Source organism: Salminus brasiliensis, chromosome 11 (genome assembly GCF_030463535.1).
Source record: "Salminus brasiliensis chromosome 11, fSalBra1.hap2, whole genome shotgun sequence".
Taxonomy (NCBI): domain Eukaryota; kingdom Metazoa; phylum Chordata; class Actinopteri; order Characiformes; family Bryconidae; genus Salminus; species Salminus brasiliensis.
Genome location: NC_132888.1, coordinates 31206329 through 31230144, shown reverse-complemented (window position 1 = coordinate 31230144; position 23816 = coordinate 31206329). Strand labels below are relative to the sequence as shown.

General features: G+C 42.9%; 5 pseudogenes; all 5 read left to right on the top strand.

The window, feature by feature from the left end:
- The first annotated feature begins 60 nt into the window (after positions 1 to 60).
- On the top strand, positions 61 to 179 carry LOC140567237 (5S ribosomal RNA; annotated as a pseudogene).
- A 185-nt stretch (positions 180 to 364) lies between these two features.
- On the top strand, positions 365 to 483 carry LOC140566447 (5S ribosomal RNA; annotated as a pseudogene).
- Positions 484 to 668: 185 nt separating this feature from the next.
- Positions 669 to 787, top strand: LOC140567518 (5S ribosomal RNA; annotated as a pseudogene).
- Positions 788 to 972: 185 nt separating this feature from the next.
- Positions 973 to 1091, top strand: LOC140566528 (5S ribosomal RNA; annotated as a pseudogene).
- Positions 1092 to 20635: 19544 nt separating this feature from the next.
- Positions 20636 to 20754, top strand: LOC140570938 (5S ribosomal RNA; annotated as a pseudogene).
- Positions 20755 to 23816: the final 3062 nt, after the last annotated feature.

Below are 23816 nucleotides of genomic sequence, written 5' to 3'. Positions count from 1 at the left end.
TTTTGAACAAATATGGTCTTAGCTATGAAATTTGAATCCTCTAGTTTGCAAGGTGCATCTGCTTACGGCCATTCCACCCTTAGAATGCCTGATCTCGTCTGATCTCAGAAGCTACTTAGGGTTGGGCCTGGTTAGTACTTGAATGGGAGACTGTCTGGGAATACCAGGTGTTGTAAGCTTTTCCAATCCTGCAAACAATTAAAGCTTACATTTCAATGTTATTTACATCTTTTGCACAAATTTGTAATTGAAACTCTTTTGTGTTGTAAATGTTGATGTGTTGAAATGGAATGCTTTTGCTTGGTTTTGAACAAATATGGTTTTAACTATAAAATTTGAATCCTCTAGTTTGCAAGGTTCTTTTGCTTGCGGCCATTCCACCCTTAGAATGCCTGATCTCGTCTGATCTCAGAAGCTATCTAGGGTTGGGCCTGGTTAGTACTTGAATGGGAGACTGTCTGGTAATACCAGGTGTTGTAAGCTTTTCCAATCCTGCAAACAATTAAAGCTTACATTTCAATGTTATTTACATCTTTTGCACAAATTTGTAATTGAAACTCTTTTGTGTTGTAAATGTTGATGTGTTGAAATGGAATGCTTTTGCTTGGTTTTGAACAAATATGGTTTTAACTATAAAATTTGAATCCTCTAGTTTGCAAGGTTCTTTTGCTTGCGGCCATTCCACCATTAGAATGCCTGATCTCGTCTGATCTCAGAAGCTATCTAGGGTTGGGCCTGGTTAGTACTTGAATGGGAGACTGTCTGGTAATACCAGGTGTTGTAAGCTTTTCCAATCCTGCAAACAATTAAAGCTTACATTTCCATGTTATTTACATCTTTTGCACAAATTTGTAGTTGAAACTCTTTTGTGTTGTAAATGTTGATGTGTTGAAATGGAATGCTTTTGCTTGGTCTTGAACAAATATGGTCTTAGCTATGAAATGTGAATCCTCTAGTTTGCAAGGTGCTTCTGCTTACGGCCATTCCACCCTTAGAATGCCTGATCTCATCTGATCTCAGAAGCTACCTAGGGCTGGGCCTGGTTAGTACTTTAACGGGAGACTGTCTGGGAATACCAGGTGTTGTAAGGTTTTCCAATCCTGCAAATAATTAAAGCTTACATTTCCATGTTATTTACATCTTTTGCACAAATTTGTAGTTGAAACTCTTTTGTGTTGTAAATGTTGATGTGTTGAAATGGAATGCTTTTGCTTGGTCTTGAACAAATATTGTCTTAGCTATGAAATTTGAATCCTCTAGTTTGCAAGGTGCTTCTGCTTACGGCCATTCCACCCTTAGAATGCCTGATCTTGTCTGATCTAAGAAGCAACCCAGGCTTGGGCCTGGTTAGTACTTGAACGGGAGACTGTCTGGGAATACCAGGTGTTGTAAGCTTTTCCAATCCTGCAAACAATTAAAGCTTACATTTCCATGTTATTTAAATCTTTTGCACAAATTTGTAGTTGAAACTCTTTTGTGTTGTAATTGTTGATGTGTTGAAATGGAATGCTTTTTTGAACAAATATGGTCTTAGCTATGAAATTATTCTGCTATAATGACCATGCCTGAGACAGTCAGCATTTCTTTACTCAAGATTAGTGTAATGCCCTTGGGGGGCTAGGCAGAGCCTACTTGGGGTGAATCAAACCAAAATTCTGCAGTAGTGTGATCGTCAGCACAAATGGCCTTGCAGGTGTTAGCACTCTTTTTAAAAACAAAGTAGTAAGAACGAAAGACATAATTGAATACAAAAGTGACAGTGTTAAGGGGTAAGGGGCTTCCCATAGTAATATAAGCGGACCCAACCGTGAGACATTATGATAAACAAATATGTGTGGGGGTAGCCACAGCTAGACAAGGACAGTATATAAGGCCCAAGAGGAGCCATACTTTTTTAGACTGCTTTGGGAGAGTGCTGGCTGTCTCAGGCTAACGCATTACATGTAGTGCCTTAGTCTTCACCTATTTTGTATACTTTATACAGAAATAAAGATTGCACTCTGCCTTTCTATTGACTATGGAGCTGGATTCTTTTATGCACCATTTCTAAATTGTTATTAGCTGATTGGGGGATTTATAGAGAAAAAGAGCCGACATTTTGGTGGCCCGTTGGTTGGCTTCGCTCTATGCGCCTTGCGTCCTGTTTGACTGACACCGCACCTGTGCCTGGCCTGTTCCTGTCCTCCTGTCCTTCAGCGCGCCCGTTTCATCTTTAAAGTAAGCCGATCTTTGTATTCAAAAATCTGCTTAAGGGGGGATAGGGCCTGGCTGTCCACAGGCCTCAGTGTTGTTCAGCTTCCAGTATATCTGGCTCCGAGTCAATGAGAAATGCTGATAACTGTTATTAGAAAACCAAATAAAAAGTAAATAACTACTAGAAAACCACAGAAAAAGGAGTAATATTCAGAAAACCAAATAAAAAAGTGATGATAAAATGGCATAGAGAAAAGCCGGCAGAGAGAAAAAAGGGTTAAGGGAATAACCCTCAGAGATAAAGCCATTAAAGAAAAAGGCCTAGAGAAAAAAGGAAACAGTGCACAAGTAATAGTGGTACCAAAGTATATGTTACGTGGGTTTGTGTGTCTTAAATGTTGTTTAATACATGTTTTAGCTGTGTTCTATTCTGCTATGTGCTTGCTATTTTTGAAGCTTCGTGTTTAAAATGTCTAATGAAGTTTAAAAGATAATGGGAGGCACAGGCAATGGTATTATTATCTCTCATACTGTGGTCTCTATTGATATAATACCTTTGAGGACATTTGTCCGTGTTGTTATTAAGATCCTAACATGTATTAGGAGAGGGAATAAAGTGACAGAGCATACCTTGAAGTTTACTGGATATAGGTAATTAGAGATATACGGAACTAGAGCGGACCTTGCGGGCCCACAGGCCTAGGCCTGCAAGAGTAGTGTGTATCCTATATCAATTGATAGTTGAAAAGCCTTAGAAAGTGTGTTGAAGGATATATGGTAAAGTGTGTTGATGGTTAAACACCAGGTTGTGTTAAAGAATATTGGCTGTTATATGTTGAAGTAGCAAAAGATATAGCTGTAGGAGCTATACGTAGCCGTGACCTACACCGGTTACAGAGGTGACTATAGAGGGTATTATTGCATGTGTTTACTTGGATAGGGGCTCTGTGAAGGAATATTAGTAGCTAGACTTTGTTGGAACACACAAGGTGGTGTGTGTAAAATTGTATTTGTCCTGTGGAGTAGAGCAGCAATCATGGACAGTGAGTTGCTTTTAGCTGAAACGCAGGGGATCAGAACTCATTTCTGGTTAGAGAGAACATACAAGAATGTGCAAGGAATTGAGCGTTGGCAATCAGCGCAGCTTGTCAATCATAAGTTGTGGTTGTTAACTGATTGGTATAACCTGGACCTTGCTGAAGAGGTCTTTCCACACCTCAGATTAACTGAGAGAATTAGGTGTTTTTGGACCTCAAGACTATTGACTCCTGTCTTAAATCTACTCTTGACTAGTTCTAGTGCAACAGGAGTCACATTGGGGTTAGAGAACCTGCCATGGGGATCATTTGAACCATTATCTGTGGCAGCAGACATTCAGGATAGACAGTGTAGGGAGCTACAAGTCTACCTGTCCATCACTACACGCTCTGTTTTGTGGGAGCATGGCTCCGCGACTATGATTTTGGCAGATGGCTTCAATCCAATAGGGATGGAGTTTCACACAGAGGCGCTGAAGCGCACTGCTGAAACAGTACATAAGATCCATGCTGAGGTTAGTTGGAATGGGGCAGCCTCTCTGGACCCCAGAATAGCAGAAAGGGAAGTCAATAAAGGGACATATGCCTTAGTCATCCAACCAAGCGCAAAAGACCAATAAAGTATATAAGGTGTGAAGGCCAGGCAACTACATAAATTATCCCAGAAACATTTTCTGAGTAATTCACGTACTCTATTAGCATGATAAAAGAATAGGTAGGGATTGAAACAGTAGAATTAACCAAAGCTATTCTATATTTAAATAAAGTAAATGAAAGGAAAAAGAAACATGCTAAACCTAATGTTTTATTAGGTCTTTGTCTCCAGTGATCCACAGGGGAGAGAGAGAGAGAGCAGATAGCAAACCCTTTCCTGGCTGAAACCAAGGAGGGGACGAGAGAGAGAAAACTCCACCAAGAGGCAGTGACCACTGGACTGACTCACCTCACACCCACCCACAGGTTAACTCGCACCCACCTAATACACACACACACACTCACACAGTCTGTTAGCAACCCTTTAGTAACACACATGATGGGATCACGAGCTTCAAAGATAGAAAAAAGGGAACCATCACCCATAGACTTAGTGGCAGCCTCAGGAATAGCTCCAGAGGTAGAATTAAAGAGGACTATGCGGAAGTGGAACAAACTGACCAAGAACCTCACACATCAGTGGCCCAAGAGAGGAACCTTTGATGAAGACCTGTGTCAAACTGTTGCAGACCTAGAAGGGAAAAAGGTGGTGACGTCCAAGAAAAAACACATCAAGCAGCAAAGACGTATGATCATTCTCAAAGCCTTCATGGAGCAAGCCACAATTCTGAAAGAAAAAGAGAAGCCGTACAAGCAACATGGGGACCAGAACGACCCCGACTATACCCCAAACTCAAGAGTGAACGACCACCTCCATATGTTCCAGGCTCCAAGGACAAAGAATCAACTGCAACCCAGTGCCCACTGCAAGTGACCACGTGGACCGAGGCTGACATGGAGATGGAAATGCAAGGTATGGTCAAGTTCAAAGTCAAAGATCAACCAGATTCCACAAACACACCTGCAGTCCCTGAGAGTCACTATAGGACTCCAACCCCATGTCCATCCAGAGAAGAGGTGAGGCAGCCCGAGAGGGGGGCTGAGAGACCTACGGCAGTTTCTCCGAGTCCACCCAAGCTGACACTACACAGCCTGTGCACAAGAGATGACTCACTAAAGAATGACACCCCAGCAATAACTCTGAATGCACCTGATGACGAATGGCTGTATAACAATGGAGGTTCGCATCAAAAGCCTTCAATGCAGAGCACACCTCATGAACAAGAAGACACAGCAAGTGGCTGGATGACCAAATTAATGCAAGACAACACTGACATCATGATCCCTCGACGAGTGCATGGTGAACTGATGATTGAGTCAGAGCAGCATGCAAGACACAGACGTGAGGATGAACAAACACATTTCAACACATTGATGAGGGAGACAGAAGAACTGGCAAAACAGACTGAAGCAGAACTGAAGCTCCTGCAAAAACAAAAAGACCAGATCCAGAGACCACATAAAACCAGCTCACTACCCCGAGACATGAGAAGAGAAAGACAAGAGATGAACTACCAAGAAGAGCAACAGAGTGACACGGCTGAAAGCTCATCAGAAGACGAAGAAGTAAGAAAACTAATAGATGACACCTATGTACCAAGACGATCAAGACGTATCAAGGACAAGAAGGGCAAGAAAGACAAAGCTTCCTTGTATCCCATTCTTTACAAGGGATCTGAACAAACCTATGTCCCATGGTCCTTCCTAGATCTTAAAGGCCTGATTGACCAACTACCCAGCATGCATGATGGAGGCCAAAAGTGGATCACAGCCTTTGAAGAACGCACTACAGGTCATAAACTGGCTGTAGGAGACCTGAAGGCAATTCTCTCCCAAACCATAATGAAAAAGCAAAGATGGAAGAAATCTTCACATTGGCAGGAGAACCAGACCTGGTAAAAAGAAATTACTATGATGAAACCTCAGCTGACAGGTACAGAAACCTTATCTGGAATGCCATCAGAAAAGAATACCCATCTAACATGGACCCAGGACAACTGGAAGCCATGGAACTGAAACCCGACACATGCATAAACGAACACATCAGTAACTTTCAGAGAAAATGGCTGGAAGAAACAGGAACTGCCTGGAACCACAATCAAACCAATCGCAAATTTTTCCAGATGATGCTGAAAAAGAGCCTTCCCCAAGAAGTACAAGAAGCCCTAGAAGGCGTCGTGGGATTAAGCAGCATGCCGTGGCAAACCTTTAAAGATCATGTGGTTCACCATGTGGAAAGACACAGAAAAAAAAGGAACAAGACAAAGAAAGCCTAGAGAAGTTGACTGCCCTATTACAAAAAGCACAATTGACTGAATTAAAGAAAAAAGAAAAACCAAAGAAAGAAGACAAAGCTGACCCAGCTTATCAAGCTGCAGTGCTGACCCAACCAGCCATGATTCAACCCAATCCCGTTCCAGTAGCTAGCACCATGCAGACTGTGGCCACTCAACAACCTCAAATAGTGACCACATCCCAGCCTCAAGTAGTTTCACCAGCTGTAACAATGCCAAACCAGCAACTGATGACAACACCAAGCCAGCAAATAAACATACCTCCAAATATTAGCACACCTTTCATGGCCCCCATCAACTTCTATGTTGGTGGAGCGAATCGGGGTCACAGAGGAAGAGGAAGAGGTCGAGGAGGCAGAGGAGCAAGAGGAGGTAGGCCACCCTACTATGCACCAATGACAGGTGGTGGACCTGAAGCTGCTGAACACCCAGTACAACAACCTCTTCAAACCGCTGCTCCATACTCAACTGCCCCACCAAGACAATCCCAGGTTGAATGCTGGACATGTGGACAACCAGGTCACATAAGCCGTGTCTGCCCAAACGGGGCAGTGCCAACTCAAGATTGGTATTGACGAGGCCTAGAGAATCCTAAGGGGGAGTATCTGCAATTGACCGCTTCAGCATCTGCAACTGGAGAGCCAAGAGTAAAACTCTCAATAAATGGTCAACAAAAGACGTAATTTCTAGTGGACACTGGAGCTACATACTCGGTGATTGGCCCTGAAGGAGCTCAACTCCCCCTGTCCAACAAAAAGATCAGGACTCAAGGATTCTCTGGGAAAACACAAGTCTTAACCTTCACTGAACCACTAGAATTGACCCTAGACACCAAAACCATTGTTATGCCAATGTTATTTTCACATTCAACTCCAGTAAATTTGTTGGGAAGAGATATCTTATGCAAATTGAATGCCGACATCAAATGCACTCCGGACGGAGTGATGATTGAACTACCACCAACTGCGTTGCAAATGCTGATGACTGAAATTGAGCAAGGCCCTGAACAACCTACCGTGTACTGGCTCAAATTAATGGAACCAAACCTGATGAATAGCTTCAACAGCTGGAAAACCTGGATCAAAGCAGTATGGCCAAACATGACTGATGTGATGGATGACCTCCACTGCACTCTATATTATGACCCAACAAACACCAACACAGAATATGATGCAGCATGGACACAAAGTATGCAGGACTCCAACGTCCTCGTCACTACAGGAGACATCTTTATCGGCCCTCAAGGGGTGGCAGCCGCAGCGGAGCTAGACCCCCAAACTGCCCAATGGTACAGAGTGGACAATGCAGTTCCACATGTTTCCTTGATGACTGCACAAGACAGCCAACCCCAAGACCTAGGACCCATGATGAAGGCATGCAGAGAAATCAATTGGGTGAAAACTGACAATAGGTTCATACATAGGTCAGCCGATGGTTCCTATTATAGGATAGCTGTAAAATCAGTAGATAGAACAGTTGCAGAAAAGGTCCTTGTTCGCAGAACACTCACAGTTGGCCAATATACACTCACTCAAGAGCATGAAGACATTCTAGCTAAAGTACCACAGAAATTGTGAACAACACATGACACTGACATAGGCCTAGTGACATCAGGAGGTGAAGTCGAAATTCAAGTCAAACCAAATGCTCGTCTGCCGTATCAACAACAAAATCCACTCAGTAATGCAGCCTACACTGGAATCAAGCCAACCATAGAAGGTTTGATTAAAGCATGGGTATTAGTTGAGACCAAAAGTCCATGTAATACACCTATTTTTCCGGTTCGCAAACCAAACTCTGACAAATGCCGATTAGTACACGACCTTCGTGCTATAAACGCAATAGTAGACGCTGAAACACCAGTAGTACCTGACCCTCACACCTTACTCAGCAATATACCACCCGACACAGAATGGTATACTGTTATTGATTTATGCTCAGCCTTTTTCAGTATTCCACTGAATGAAAAGTCTAGGTATTTGTTTGCATTTACTTATGGCGGAAGACAGTTAACATACACCCGCCTACCACAGGGATTCAATGAGTCCCCTTCTGTATTTAACAGAATATTGGCCATGGATTTGGCTGATATAAACGTAACAAGCACTGTCTTACAATACTGTGACGATATTTTACTAACTTCTTGGAGTAAAGAACAGTGTGAAGCAGATTCACTAACAATCCTAACAGCACTGGCGGAAAAAGGGCATAAGGTAAGCAAATCAAAATTACAGTTCTGTCAGAAAGAGGTAGAATACCTAGGCAGAAAGCTAAGCGGAAGCCAGAAAGCCATCACCACGGCTCACATCCTGATTAAAGCGGGGTCAGGCCATAAGGAAGGGGCCCTCGTCGCTTTCCAGGTGAAGAAATTGGGCAGCATCCAAAAACTTTGAGATTAGGAGGGTTGAGAGTTGAGTAGAAAACAGAACAAACATGTCTATATGGATTGTCTTGCTGTACTTCCTAGCAGGAGATTTTGCTGACATATCAATCACGACATTCCATGATGACCACAACAAGTCAAACCAGGAACCTGACTGGTTCCTTGGGCAAGAAATCTGGTTAAACAGAACCGCAGTTGTGACCAATGACACCAAGGTTATCTTACATGGAGGAAAATACAATATGTTATATCAATACCTTCTATTTTCTGCTAAATCATTTACTAACCAACCTTGTATAGCTTGTCATAATATAGGACTAAAACCTCAAATAGCACCGCTGAGTGGCATTATTATGTGTAGAGATCGGAGACACTTAGAGAAAAAGTGTATCCTACGTTGTCTGTTGCATTACATGGATCCTCGTCAAATGGATGACAATTTACACAAGTGTGATCCATTTCTGTTAACAAGACCAGCTACAACACTGCCAAGTACTATTGTAGCACCTGACCAATCTTACCCACTTTGTTTCTGTTCTACCTTGGGTAGCACTCAGATGGCCAAACTTTGTAAAACAAGTTATGATGCAGTAGGTAGAAAGATCATTGTCAAAGCAAACCGCACTTTAGTAGCTGGCACTAGTTTTATGTTAGATTTCACTGAAGGTACTTTACCTGTCGCAGATATCTTCTCGGTCTGTGACAAAACAGGACTCATACAAACCATCCCACCTAATTGGTATGGTTGTTGTGCCCCGGTAGTACTAACAGGAAGCGTTATCCTGTTTAACTCTGACTTCTTAATTGATTATGATGTTGCCCCAACAGCTAGCCCAACCATCAATATTCCTCAGAACACACCTGTAGATTCTGTCAAATTTTTGGAGTTAGTTTTTGCCAGTAACCCACTGTATCACCAGAACAATTTTCATGGACACAAGTCATAAACAATTCCTTATTGCATTATCTGTGGTATAATCAACAGCATTTCTTAAACTACACCATTGACTCATTGCAGGAAAACGGACAGCTGAGTGACATTGAGAAGCTTGATCTCTCAAAACGATTTACTAATAATTGTTGGTATCACTCCTTTCCACTAGATGGCGCCACCTTTATTTTTTGGGTTTTTTTTTTGTGCAGCAAGGAAGAAGGAGGCAATATAGCCTTTCTCAGTGACAGAGAGCCATACAAAGGAAACTAACCTAACAAAGATTAAACCTGTTGCTTAAATATCTAAACAACATTGCCCCAGCGTGGTAAGTTCATCTGATTTCATGTTAATCACCTGTTTAAATGGGTAAACGGACTTTGTTTTGTTTTGAAGATGTAAACTACAAATGGCTTGTACAAAAGTGAAGTGCTGTATGGTGAAATGCACAAATTTAGTTTTATTTTTATGCTTAGACCTGTAACATTGTCTTAACGTGTAATCTGAGGTATTGTTGCTCTTGTTTAGAGTTTAACTAAAGATTTGTGAGTGGATTGTTGATAGAGTATAAGGCTAAGTTTACTGCCAGTCTATCTTGCTGGGAGATGTAATGCTTGGAGATTGTAAAGTGTTTATCTGCTGTATTTGAATCTCAGAGTTATATGTGATTAATCTAGCTCAACTTGAAATGTGTCTTATTCAGAGGGTTTATAGTGAAAGCTTCTAAATTTGTGTTTTTTTTGTAGTATTATCCTAAATATTGTAATTTCATTTTATTTTACAGTTTAACCGGCTGTCATTAGGCTGTGTATAGCCAGAGGGCAATAAAGACAACAACAACAAAACAACAAGTTTATGTTATTCGTAACATAAAGTTAAACACGACGGCGACATGTCTAACCCAGAAGAGTCTCAGGGCGAAGCAGACCTCGCGACACTGAGGAGAAGGCGAGGACAAGCTAAAGCAGCGGTAACTAAAATGATAACAGCTGCAAATGTAAAACTAAGAGAAAATGAGCCTGAAGGGTTGAAGGCAGTACTGGAGAGCCTTGACCTAGCTGTCACTCAACTCCGAGAAACACACAGGCTTTATCATGATAGGCTCACTGATGACACTGACAAAGAAGAGTCAGAAGCCTATGAGACGGTCATCTTGAGGAGTGTTCATGATGTGCGCCACGACGCTCTAGCCTGGCTGCAAGAAGTAAACACTCCTGGTGAAATTGATGATCAGCTAATTGCTGGTAAACTGGACACCATAAATCAAGATCACCCAGATGACACAGAGGATGATGACCCTGTGTCAGCTGAGCTAGAAAACTTACGCACCTTACGAAAGAAAGAACAAGAAAACTTTGAACTGTTACTTCAACGCAACAAAGAGGAGTTCGAACTGGAACTCCAGCGAATGCATCACAAGGCCGAGCTAGATGCACAGATATTACGCAATCAACAAAAGATACAAGCTGTAACAACAGATCTATATTCTACACCTAAGGCTGGCAAGAGCCCACCAACAACACGACTATCACTGTCACCGGTGTCAGATGATTCAATCTCACAACTGCTTGAATTATCAAGGCAGCAGTATCAGGCCCAAATAGACTCCCTGAGGCTTCCACCAAATAATCTCATAAAGTTCAATGGTGACCCCCTTCAGTACTGGAGGTTCATAAGGCTTTTCACCACAATGGTGGACAAAGAGTCTGTTGCTGCAGAAGAGAAGTTAACTCGTCTACACCAGTACACTGAAGGAAAGGCTCAAGATGCTATTAGTCACTGCTTATACAATCCTGATCCCAGTGCAGGCTTCAAGGAAGCACTTGAACGACTAAGAACGAGATTTGGAAATCCTCATACCATCTCCCAGGCTTGGGTTGAGAAAGTTTTGAACTTTAAAGAGATAAAAGAGAATGTGCAACTCAGAGATTTTGCAGACCAACTGAGAGGCTGCAAAGATACGCTTTCTGCTATGAAATGTGAGGAAGAGCTCAGTGGTCGCCGCACACTAGTTGAAATCATCAGCAAACTGCCACCAGATCTCAGGTCCAAATGGTTAAACAGAAACTATGATATCACTAAGGGAGGACGCTTACCTAAACTTGAGGACGTTGTCAACTTTGTTGAGACGGAGGCTGAGAAGAGATCTGACCCAGTCTTTGGTGGCATAGTGAGTTACAAGAAGCAGGAGAAACCAAGCGAAGTTATGTTATCCACCAAAGGCTCAAAGAAATCTCGTCCAAGTAACTCCTCAAATGTTAAGGCAGCTGCAGTTCAAGAGAACAGGTCTACACCTACCAAACGACCAGCTAATTCAAAATGTCTGAAGTGTTCAGAGCTCCACTTCTTGAACCAGTGCCCAGTTTTCCGATCACTGACTGTGCCAGAGCGCCTCATGTTCGTTCAGGAAAAACACCTGTGCCAAAACTGTTTCATGATGGGTCATAGCGCTGAGGTATGCACACGCAGTTGGGTATGCAACGTACCTGGCTGTGGTCAGAAACATAACAAATGGCTACACCCAAACCACACTAACAAGCAAAGTACAGCAGCAAGTCAGAATGCCACTAGTGACAATAAAACGACTCAACAAACAAAACCTACCCAATCACCTAACGTCACTTGTGGGTTTGCTGGTGCTGGAAAGGGTAAGGTTTGCTTACCTATTGTTCCTGTGATTGTTAGAGGCAAGGCTGGTACCATCAGTTCTGTCACATATGCATTGCTTGATCCTGGAGCCAACACAAGTTTAGTGTCAGAAGAACTCACAAAGAAACTCAAGCTCAAAGGCAAACCTGCAAGGCTGGATCTTGATACGGTAGGAGGCAGTCAAGAAGGCTTATTTACTCTATGTGTGAACCTTGAGATAGACTCTCTTCATGATGGCAACATGTATACGCTCAATGGTGTGAGAACCCTAAGTAAGTTAAACAGGCCTCAGCTGCCTTGCCACACCTGATGAGGTTGCCAGATGGGATCACTTAGCGGACATCCCTATTCCCAGTGTTAACTCTGATGATGTGCACCTCGTCATTGGCCAGGATGCCCCACACCTTCTCAGAGCTGAAGAATATCGTGTAGGTGGGGATAATGATCCATATGCCACAAGGACAGTACTTGGTTGGGCCATAAATGGACCAATTGATTACAAGGAAGGTGGCAAGAATGTCAAAGCCTATTTCCTCAAGTCAGATCACAGTCTGCTAATGCAGGTGGAGAGGTTCTGGAAACTTGATGACACCCCTCAAAGGGACAGTCTATCAATCAATGACCAGAAGGTGATTAAACAGTGGGAGAATTCAGTCTCTGAAGATGGCTCACATTACGTCTTAGACATACCTTTTAAGAACAAAGCAGTGGCGCTACCAAACAATGTCAACTTAGCTGCACACAGACTGCGACTCCTGGGACGTAGACTGGCAAAAAATGCAGATTTGCAAATTAAATATGTGGAGGCTATGAAGTCAACCATCAGCAATGGCTATGCAGAGGCAGTTTCTGCTTCATTCCCTGACCGCAATGAGGGCAAGGTATGGTACCTCCCGCATCATCCAGTAATTCATCCTCGTAAGCCAGAAAAGGTATGAGTCGTCTTTGATTGTGCAGCTAAGTACGATGGAGTATCGCTCAATGATGTTGTCCATCAGGGACCAGACTTAACAAACAAATTAATAACTGTGTTAATTCGATTCAGGCAAGGTCCTGTTGCTATGATGGCAGACATCGAAGGCATGTTCAACCAGATTTATGTAACACCAGACCACAGAGACGTTCTGCGTTTCCTGTGGTGGAAGGAACATGACCAAAGGAAGGAGGTAGTTACCTACCGTATGACATCTCACCTCTTTGGCGGAGTGTGGTCTCCAAGTGCAGCAAGTTTTGCCTTAAGAAAATGTGCGTCCGACCATGCACATTTGTATGATGCAGACACTGTCTCCACTGTTGAAAGGAATTTTTACGTGGATGATTGTCTGAAATCTTCTGACTCACCTCAACAAGCCATCCATCTAGCAGCGCAGCTGACTGATCTACTCAGGCGAGGAGGGTTTCACTTGACAAAATGGACAAGCAATTCTGCAGAGGTCCTGAAGTCTATACCAGAGCAGGAACATGCAAATCGCTCACCATCGTTGGACCTGGATCGAGATCCATCCATGGAGAGAGCTCTGGGCGTGTTATGGGACATAACAGGGGACTGCTTCACATTCAGGGTGAATGTTAAAGACAAACCTAACACCAAAAGAGGCATGTTAAGCACAATAAGCTCGGTTTATGACCCCTTGGGTTTAGTTGGCCCATTCATTTTACGAGGAAAGGCATTATTCCAGTTGCTGTGTCGTATGAAGCTAGGCTGGGACGAATTCATTCCTAGTGAGATTGCTGAGCAATGGGGCCGGTGGTTGGATGACCTGCCAAGACTCTGCAAGTTACAGATTCCCCGATGTCTCAGACCAACAGTCTATACTGTACCTTCAGTCACCATGCAGCTCCATCACTTCAGCGATGCGTCTGAGTTGGCATACGGTGCCGTCTCCTATCTCCGGCTCGTTAGCCATGATGACGTATACTGTAACATCGTCATGTCCAGGAACAGGCTGGCTCCTGTCAAAACAACCACCATCCCAAGACTAGAGCTGGCAGCGGCAGTGGTAGCAGTGCAGCTTGACCAGAAAATCCACCAAAGCTTGGAGCTACCCCTACTGGACTCCGTCTTCTGGACTGATAGCACCATTGTGCTGCATTACACCAGAAATGAAGATAAAAGGTATCAAACCTTTGTCGCTAATAGAATCTCACAGATCCGTGAAGTCTCAACAGCCTCGCAATGGAAGTACGTCTGCACAGAACACAACCCTGCGGATGATGTTTCTAGAGGATTATCAGCTGAAGAACTTGGAAGCAAGGAGCGCTGGCACAAGGGCCCTGCTTTCCTTTGGCAGAAAGAGGAGTTTTGGCCTCTCCAGCCGGAACTAGGTAGCTTACCTCCAGAAGCCGAAGTAAAGAAATCAAGTCAGACATACACAATCTCATCTAAAGTCACCACTAACTCAGCAATGGATTGTTTCATCCAGAAGTATTCCTCCTGGTACAAACTCAAGCGAGCTATTACATTGATCTTACGGGCAAAGGATATTCTTTTGAAGAAGACGAAAACCAAACTATGTGCACCAGTAACGCTTAATGACCTGAAGCGGGCAGAGATTTCCATCATTGACTATGTTCAACGGTCCCAGATCACCAAGCAACTGAGGGTTGATAACTTGAGGAAGCTAGCACCAGTACGCCTCGGTGATGGTCTACTTCGAGTTGGAGGCAGACTCACCAATGCTCCAATACCCGAAGCAGCAAAACACCCAGTGATCTTGCCACAGAAGCATCATGTCAGTGAACTCATAATATGGCACTTCCACAAACTCACAGGTCATTCAGGAGCTGAGAGGGTCCTCTCTGAGATTAGGCAATCCTTCTGGATAATTAGAGGACGCGTCACAGTGAAACGAGTTCTAGCACAGTGCATACCGTGTAAGAGGCACAGATCTCCGATCAGTACGCAATACATGGCCGACCTGCCAGCTGACCGTGTGACTCCAAGTCAACCACCTTTCACCAGTGTTGGAGTTGATTACTTCGGTCCCATTAACATCAGGAGGGGACGCAGTGAGGTGAAGAGGTAATTGTTGCTTGTTCACTTGCCTAACGACCAGAGCCATTCATTTGGAGGTAGCGCACAGTTTGGACACAGATTCTTTCATAAATGCTCTTCAGCGTTTCATGGCTCGTAGGGGAACGCCTCGATTGATACGTTCAGACAACGGTTCAAATTTCGTTACAGAAGGCGCTGGATGAATGGAATCAACAAAAGATTGAATTACATCTGCTCCAAAGAGAAACACAATGGAAGTTCAACCCCCCAGCAGCCTCACACATGGGAGGTGTATGGGAGAGGCAAATCCGTACAGTGCGTTCTATTCTCATGGGCCTTACAGGACAGCAGACTTTGGACGATGAAGGATTAATGACGCTCTTCTGCGTCATTGAGAAAATTGTCAATGGTCGACCACTAACAAAGCTGTCAGAGGACCCAAGAGATGGTCAGCCTCTGACTCCTAATGATTTGCTTCTGTTAAGACCTGAGTGTTCTCTACCCCCTGGTCACTTCGTGAAGCAGGATCTATACCGTCGACGCTGGCGCCAGGTCCAGTACTTGGCAGACGTGTTCTGGGCTCGGTGGATAAAGGAATATTTACCTAGCCTACAGCAAAGGCAAAAGTGGACCTGCCATTCCAGAAACTATCAAGTGGGTGATCTTGTGCTAGTTCTGCATGAATCTACTCATCGTAGTCAGTGGCCCCGTGGATTGGTCATTGATGTCAATGTTGGAGCTGATGGGCTGGTACGCTCAGTACAAGTAAAGACACAAACAGGCATTTACACTCGCCCCATCCACAAATTATGTTTGCTGGAAGGGCATGTGGATAACTAAGCTCTAAAGACTCTCAGCTTGTATTTCTCGTGAGACTGTTACAATAGTTGTTAACCATGTGTTCAAGTTTAACAGTTATTGCTCTAAAGTGTATTTTATTTCTGCATCAATATGTAGTCGTTCACCACTTGGATGACCATCTGTTGAGGTCATCGGGGCCGGGATGTTGGTATCACTCCTTTCCACTAGATGGCGCCACCTTTATTTTTTGGGTTTTTTTTTTGTGCAGCAAGGAAGAAGGAGGCAATATAGCCTTTCTCAGTGACAGAGAGCCATACAAAGGAAACTAACCTAACAAAGATTAAACCTGTTGCTTAAATATCTAAACAACATTGCCCCAGCGTGGTAAGTTCATCTGATTTCATGTTAATCACCTGTTTAAATGGGTAAACGGACTTTGTTTTGTTTTGAAGATGTAAACTACAAATGGCTTGTACAAAAGTGAAGTGCTGTATGGTGAAATGCACAAATTTAGTTTTATTTTTATGCTTAGATCTGTAACATTGTCTTAACGTGTAATCTGAGGTATTGTTGCTCTTGTTTAGAGTTTAACTAAAGATTTGTGAGTGGATTGTTGATAGAGTATAAGGCTAAGTTTACTGCCAGTCTATCTTGCTGGGAGATGTAATGCTTGGAGATTGTAAAGTGTTTATCTGCTGTATTTGAATCTCAGAGTTATATGTGATTAATCTGGCTCAACTTGAAATGTGTCTTATTCAGAGGGTTTATAGTGAAAGCTTCTAAATTTGTGTTTTTTTTGTAGTATTATCCTAAATATTGTAATTTCATTTTATTTTACAGTTTAACCGGCTGTCATTAGGCTGTGTATAGCCAGAGGGCAATAAAGACAACAACAACAAAACAACAAGTTTATGTTATTCGTAACAATGATGTATCCAAGGCCAATAATGCAGATACCTGTGTAATGTTTGGCAACCATTGTTGTACCTACATCCACCCGAGGGGGATAGTAGATAACCTCACAAGTATACTGAATATATTGACTAAGCGTCGTGATCAATACCTAGCCAGTATTGATCCACAGGATAGCTCTTGGTGGGCCTGGATGAAATTGCAGCATTGGCAAACAATGCTGCCTCAAATTCTCGTCACAATTGTCACTATTCTCATACTGCTTAGTTGTATTGGTCCTACTGTTAAGCATTTCTATGAGAAAGCTAGATTAACGTATCCTGGTCAGTGCATTGTCATGCAGTATACTGAGGTGTAGCCCTATTTTCACCAGTTGAATCACCATATTTTCTTTTTCATTTATGTCTGGACAGTGTTTGTTTTCTTGTATTGAAGGTACAGCCATTAAGGCAGGAAGTGAGCCACACCAAAGAACAATAAGCTGAACACACCCTCTGTAACCAGTATAACAAGGAGGCGGTTGAATACCCCCTCCACAACCTAAGTGACCCTGGAGTTCAAGTGTGATTTTAACGTATTTGAAGGAGTAGACTGTTCAGCAGTCTCTCCCATATCCACCCCGGGAAGGCCTACGGAAGGGGGTTTGCCGGTCCAGTGGCCACAACCTCATAGCTTTGGCCCAGCATCACACGACTTCCCTAGCTGTATCAGAACCTTCGCCAAACCAAGTACTGCTGCCCGCCTGCTGAAGAGAATAAGGCTAATCCTGGGTGATCAGCCTACTAAAGAAGGGTTCGAGATCCATACCAGGCTCCCAGGTAAATCTATCTGGTTGAATTGCACTGTCACCAAAAGTAGTGGAGCTGTCCTTTACACCTGGACTTCGTGTGCGTGGATGCCGGAGTGTGGACTGGTTCTATATCGCAACACCCGCCCTGTGAGTTGCAAACATTCAAGATTCCCTATTCAGCAGACCGAAGCCTTGTTTGATCTGAATTATCACCCGTATTCTGATCCGTCCACGTCATCTTACCAGTCCCCTCCAGGAGCATCTGCGGCCTGTGAATCCTCAACCCCTTTCCAGCATCATGGTAACCCCATGTAGATGCCCATGGCACCCTTTTCGGTGGCCTGGGCTTTGTGGCCTAAGATGGACATTGATTTTAACTGTCATTGCAATTCTTGTTGTCCTGCCTATCATTTTGTCAACCCAAAGGAAAGAATTGACAGATCATCCCTACCAGCCGCACAAAAATCTCACCAACGTGTCTCTCAAATTCATGTCATTCCGGTTGCCCAGAAGTGTGACAACTAGTCTTTATACTTTATTGAACACACTCAAGACACAGCCTAATGTAGAAGCCTCTGTTCAGGTCACAAATGTTTGGATGTCTTATATGTCCTTTACGGCCTGCTCTCTCACAAAAGACAATTGTGTGGTGTGTGCAAAAGGACGCACACACCCTTTAATTTGGCCTGTCCCATTTAACTCTACTGAATGTAATAATAATCTTGATGCCTCATCCCGTGACCTGTGCCCATTTTGGTGTCTAATGTATAAGGGTAACTCATGGTACCATAACTTTCAGAGTGAGGCCCTTTGTTCTAAATACCAAAACATGACAATCTTCTCTCCCATGCCCACCCCAGTTGTTACTGGCAATCAAACCAATGTACTGGCATCTTGGCTTAATAATACTGTTTTCCCTGATTGTTTTTATGCACCGCCTGGCACAGGTCCCGAGCTGAAAAACTTCACAGGACAATGTGAAAGAATTTGATGGTAGAAAAGATGGTAGACAGGACTGTCTCACCTCAACAAACTGGATCTCGTATGTTCGAGACACAAAACAACACATTTGTTGAGTTTGTGCAACCAAATCACCCTTTATTTGCCCTTAAAGATAACACAGTCTCTGTCCCAGATGTATACTGGGTATGTGGAGATCCTTGGCTGTATGTTACCCTAGATGATGGCTGGACAGGTCTATGTGTTAGAGTAATGTTAATTGTTCCTTTCACTCTAGTTCCAGTTTCACAAGAGGAACTGGACAAAGGCATTTTGAACCCAGCATCCACTCCCCCTAAACATAGAGTTCGACGTGATACCCCTCTATCCAGCTTTGATGATAAAGTTTATATTGACGCTATAGGTGTCCCAAGGGGGGTCCCTGATGAGTTTAAGGCAAGAAATCCAATTTCTGCAGGCTTTGAATCCATATTATGGTGGGTTACTCTCAACAAGAATGTTGATTGGATAAATTATATCTATTATAATCAACAGCGCTTTGTCAACTACACTCATGATGCCCTGTCCGCCATTGCTGAACAACTCCATGCTTCCTCTTTAATGTCATGGCAAAATCGTGTCGCTCTTGACATGTTGTTAGCTGAAAGAGGTGGAGTATGTGCTATGTTTGGAGACTCGTGTTGTACAATCATTCCAAATCATACTGCCAGTGATGGAAGCATCACCAGAGCCCTATCATATCTGAAAAGTCTCCGCAACGAACTAGCTGAGAATTCTGGTGTCGACTCCAGTTTAACTGGTTGGCTGGAATCTATGTTTGGCAGATGGAAGGCCTTTGCCATTGCCGTTCTGTCAAGTCTGATTGTGGGCATCTCATTGTTGGCTTTGTGCGGCTGTTGTGTCATCCCCTGCATTCGAGGCCTTATAGTCAGGGCAGTAGACAAATCTGTGTCCAAAGAAATGTATGCAGGCCTTTACAATCTGTGTCCCAGCCCCAATTATTATTTGTCAAGACCTATCCTCCAGACCATATCATCCTCGGACGATCTCTTTGCGGATGATTTTCAACCACCTGATATTCAGCCACCTGATCACTCCGACTATGTTCCCATGTCTTCCCTTCATAAGTCCTAACTCCCCCACCTTATTGTTTGTTGTTATCCTTAGTCTGATAGTTCCTAGGGGGGAAATGATACTATGTCACATTTTGATGTGAAATTGTGTTTTTGTCTAATCTCAAGTGTTAAATGTTAAATGTTTTGTTAGTTTTGCCTTTTGATGTTTTTTGAGGTGATTTTTTTTTTTACTTTTGATTTTTTACTTTTTACAGTATAATTTTTTTGTTTAAATCATTATATCCACTAGAGATATATATCCACCTGGTGTGTTTTCCACAACCTTGTACGCATATAAGCATATATCCTACTGTGTTCACATGTATAGATATTCGTACCCTGACATATTGTTCGTAACATAAAGTTACGAAAGGGGGAAATGATGGATTATTTGTGTGTAAGAATACATTATGTACTCATAAACATGTTTGTATGTGTATTCTGCTATAATGACCATGCCTGAGACAGTCAGCATTTCTGTACTCAAGATTAGTGTAATGCCCTTGGGGGGCTAGGCAGAGCCTACTTGGGGTGAATCAGAGGTAAACTGATTGGAAAAAAACCAAAATTCTGCAGTAGTGTGATCGTCAGCACAAATGGCCTTGCAGGTGTTAGCACTCTTTTAAAAAACAAAGTCGTAAGAACGAAAGACATAAGCGAATACAAAAGTGACAGGGTTAAGGGGTAAGGGGCTTCCCATAGTAATATAGAACGTCTGATCTCAGAAGCTACCTAGGGTTGGGCTTGGTTAGTACTTGAATGGGAGACTGTCTGGGAATACCAAGTGTTGTAAGCTTTTCCAATCCTGCAAACAATTAAAGCTTACATTTCCATGTTATTTACATCTTTTGCACAAATTTGTAGTTAAAACTCTTTTGTGTTGTAAATGTTGATGTGTTGAAATGGAATGCTTTTTCATGGTTTTGAACAAATATGGTCTTAGCTATTGATTTTGAATCCTCTAGTTTGAAAGCTGCTTCTGCTTACGGCCATTCCACCCTTAGAACGCCTGATCTCGTCTGATCTCAGAAGCTTCATAGGGTTGGGCCTGGTTAGTACTTGAGTGGGAGACTGTCTGGGAATACCAGGTGTTGTAAGCTTTTCCAATCCTGCAAACAATTAAAGCTTACATTTCCATGTTATTTACATCTTTTGAACAAATTTGTATTTGAAACTCGTTTGTGTTGTAGGTGCGGGCAGCATAAAGCTCATTAAGTAATCAGTCTCATAAAATTACTTACACCTTATAAATACTGTGACTTTAATTCACATTAAAATGACAGTTTATAATATAAATGTATTAATAACCAGGTCACTGTATCAGGGTTCCAATCCTTGATTAGATTCTGAAGGGTAGTAGTTCAGGAACAGTATGTTGGCCTCAATTTCATCTGAGTGATAACAAGACAAACAACTCTGTTCAAACAGAATAACATTTATTTATCCAAAATTGTAAATACAGTCAGCAGGAACACAGAATCACATTAGAAAATATATAAAGCTAAATCTTTGGTCAAACTTAGCAAAGGGCCATAGGTATGCGTCTACAACTGTGGGAATCTGTAGATGTTGGTGTTAAAGTGTGTACGTGTATGTGTGTATGTGTGTGGGGGTGTGTTTGTAGGTGTATTTACGAACGCGCGCGTCTGGCGCACCAAGAACAAAATAGGTGGGGCGAGCGGTGGAGCTCAGCAAGTCTCTTTTGTTACCCAATGCTGTGTGTATGATCTCAAGGGATGCAAGGCTTTATCCACTCATGTGGCGAAGTGGAACAAAAGTCAAGCCCTCGGAGGAAGTTTTAAACAACCAAGATAGCGTGTAGAGTCCACAAGCGATAGTAACTACACAGCTTAGGCTATAAAAGCGCGTCCACAGCTCCGCGAGGGGATCTAGCGGTGAATTGATCTAAAATAACGTTTCTTGAGGTGTTAGAGTCACTTTAGATCAAGCTCACCGATGTAATTTGAAATCAAATGGTACGATGAAGTTAGTAAGGAGGGAAAGAAAAGGAGAGGATCGCAAAAGTAGCAGGAGCGAGGAGCGTGTGATCAAACGCTGCACTTTGTCTAATCTAATCAGCGTAAACAACCAATCATACAGACTAATGAATCACTATTTTAGGAGCACAACATCCAAAAATCTATTGAATAACTCTAATACTGCCCAGATGTACAGTCTTACTTTTAGATGAGTGTCCGTTGGCGCGCGACGAGCACGCGGCTCGCAGCTTGAGGAATTTCTCAGAGCGCGACAAAGTGAAAGTTCCGACGAGCGTGCAGTCCGTGGTGGGAAGTTAGATCACTTGGATGATCCCTCGTAGTTTGTCCTGGGGATGATTCTGGTCAACTCAGAAGGGAAACTTCGCGGAGGTCCGGCCGTCTGCGATGTTCTGAAACCAACTGTTTGGTTACAGTTGAGTAAACTTGGCTAGCATTCAAAGTATTAACGCGTTGAAATGAGCGGCGGTTCAGTCTAAGCGCACAGGGCCCGAGTGCAGAACAAAGACCTTTGTTGTCCACCGATAAGGGATTAGAGTCCCCTTCTCTTGCGGCTACCACCAAGTAGGCGACGTGCCAGAGAGAATGAACAGTGGGTGGTTGAGTGATTTAAAGGTTTCACCTGGGTGATGTATTACTGTACGTAGGTCCGGTGATACTGTATCTGTACAGTATCGGAAGGGGACCCCCTATCTGTGGAGGCAGAGCACTGACATTCCCCCCTTGGTCTGAGAGTGAAACTAAGTAGAGCCTTCAGGGCACAAAATTCAACTGTGTTTCCACAGTAGGGGCTAGGTTCTTTAAAATTCCTTGTGGTCAGCGTTGAGCAGTCCATTATGATCCAATGAATCCATGACAGGTCCAGTGAGTCCATGATGGCTGAGGGCCTAAAATTTCATAGTTAACAGCAACAGTTCCTGATAGACTGTAAACACCTGGGCAGTTCTTAACAGACTGTAAAACATCTAGGCAGTTCTTAATCGACTGTAAAACATCTGGGCAGTTGGCAATGATTGTGCTAACAATCTATAAAGAACACTAGGAAACAAAAATACTCAACACTATTTGTGGACACTCAACAATACATTGAATAAGTAAAAAAAACTAAAGTTACATTGATTAGTGAAAGGAAAATTATATGTATGTGTATACATATATGTAAGAGTTAAAGGAGGAAGAAAAATTAAGTTGAGGACACCCCCCTTTCCTTAGTTTTGAGGGGGCTTAACAGTAACTCTTGGTGAGGACAGTGGGAGAACTTCAAATGATGTGAGGCGTAAGCTCTCTGGGATGTTAGTAAGTGAGTCAATTCTTGAGTTAAGTTTTTGTGTGTACCTGAGCAGTCTCAGGCAGACACATTTAGTAATGACCCAGCTAATAAGGAGAAGGAAAAGAGACGCAATGCTTACTGAGTTCCAGGGATCAACTTGTCTTCTCATTGTAGAACTAAGTATTGTGGTTTGGAATCCGGATTGGTCTAGATTGAATTGGATCATTCTGGTCCCTTCAAGCAGAAGTTTTTGCTGTAGGGTTTCATCTAACTGTAAACTGTTACCTCTGAAAGCATCAATTAACTCAAGTTCTGTTTCATAGTGCTCCGAGTTAAGGTGATACAATACAATGTCGTCCAGGTGGACAGTGGCCCCTGGAGGAACTTTAATGAAAACAGTCTGATTTGGGAGTTTCATCCTAATGGCTGTGTCGTGGCGATCATATACCACTGTGATCTCCTATTTGGGTGTATTAATAAACCATTTATCTCCTGCTTTTTCGACTCTAGGTTCAATTATGTCATCTCTAATGGAAAGACTGGCTCTACACTTCTCTTCTGTGCTCCCAGCTTGTAGGCCACACAGACGATCTGCAGCATCTCTAATGAATGGTTTGCTTGGGCAGACCCAGTGGATATCTCTTGTAGATGTACACATGGCAAGATTAGGGATGAGATAAAGTGTAGGATTGTCTTCATGATAGGCTAACATAGATGGAGTTTCAATGTGGACATGTATATCATCCTTCGAGAATCCTACATTCAGTATGGACTTTAACCTATAAAAATTTGCATTTATGGCATTTAGCAGACGCTCTTATCCAGGGCGACTAACAAGGTTACTCGTATTACAGAGGTGGGCCAATGTAGTGTTAGGAGTCTTGCCCAAGGACTC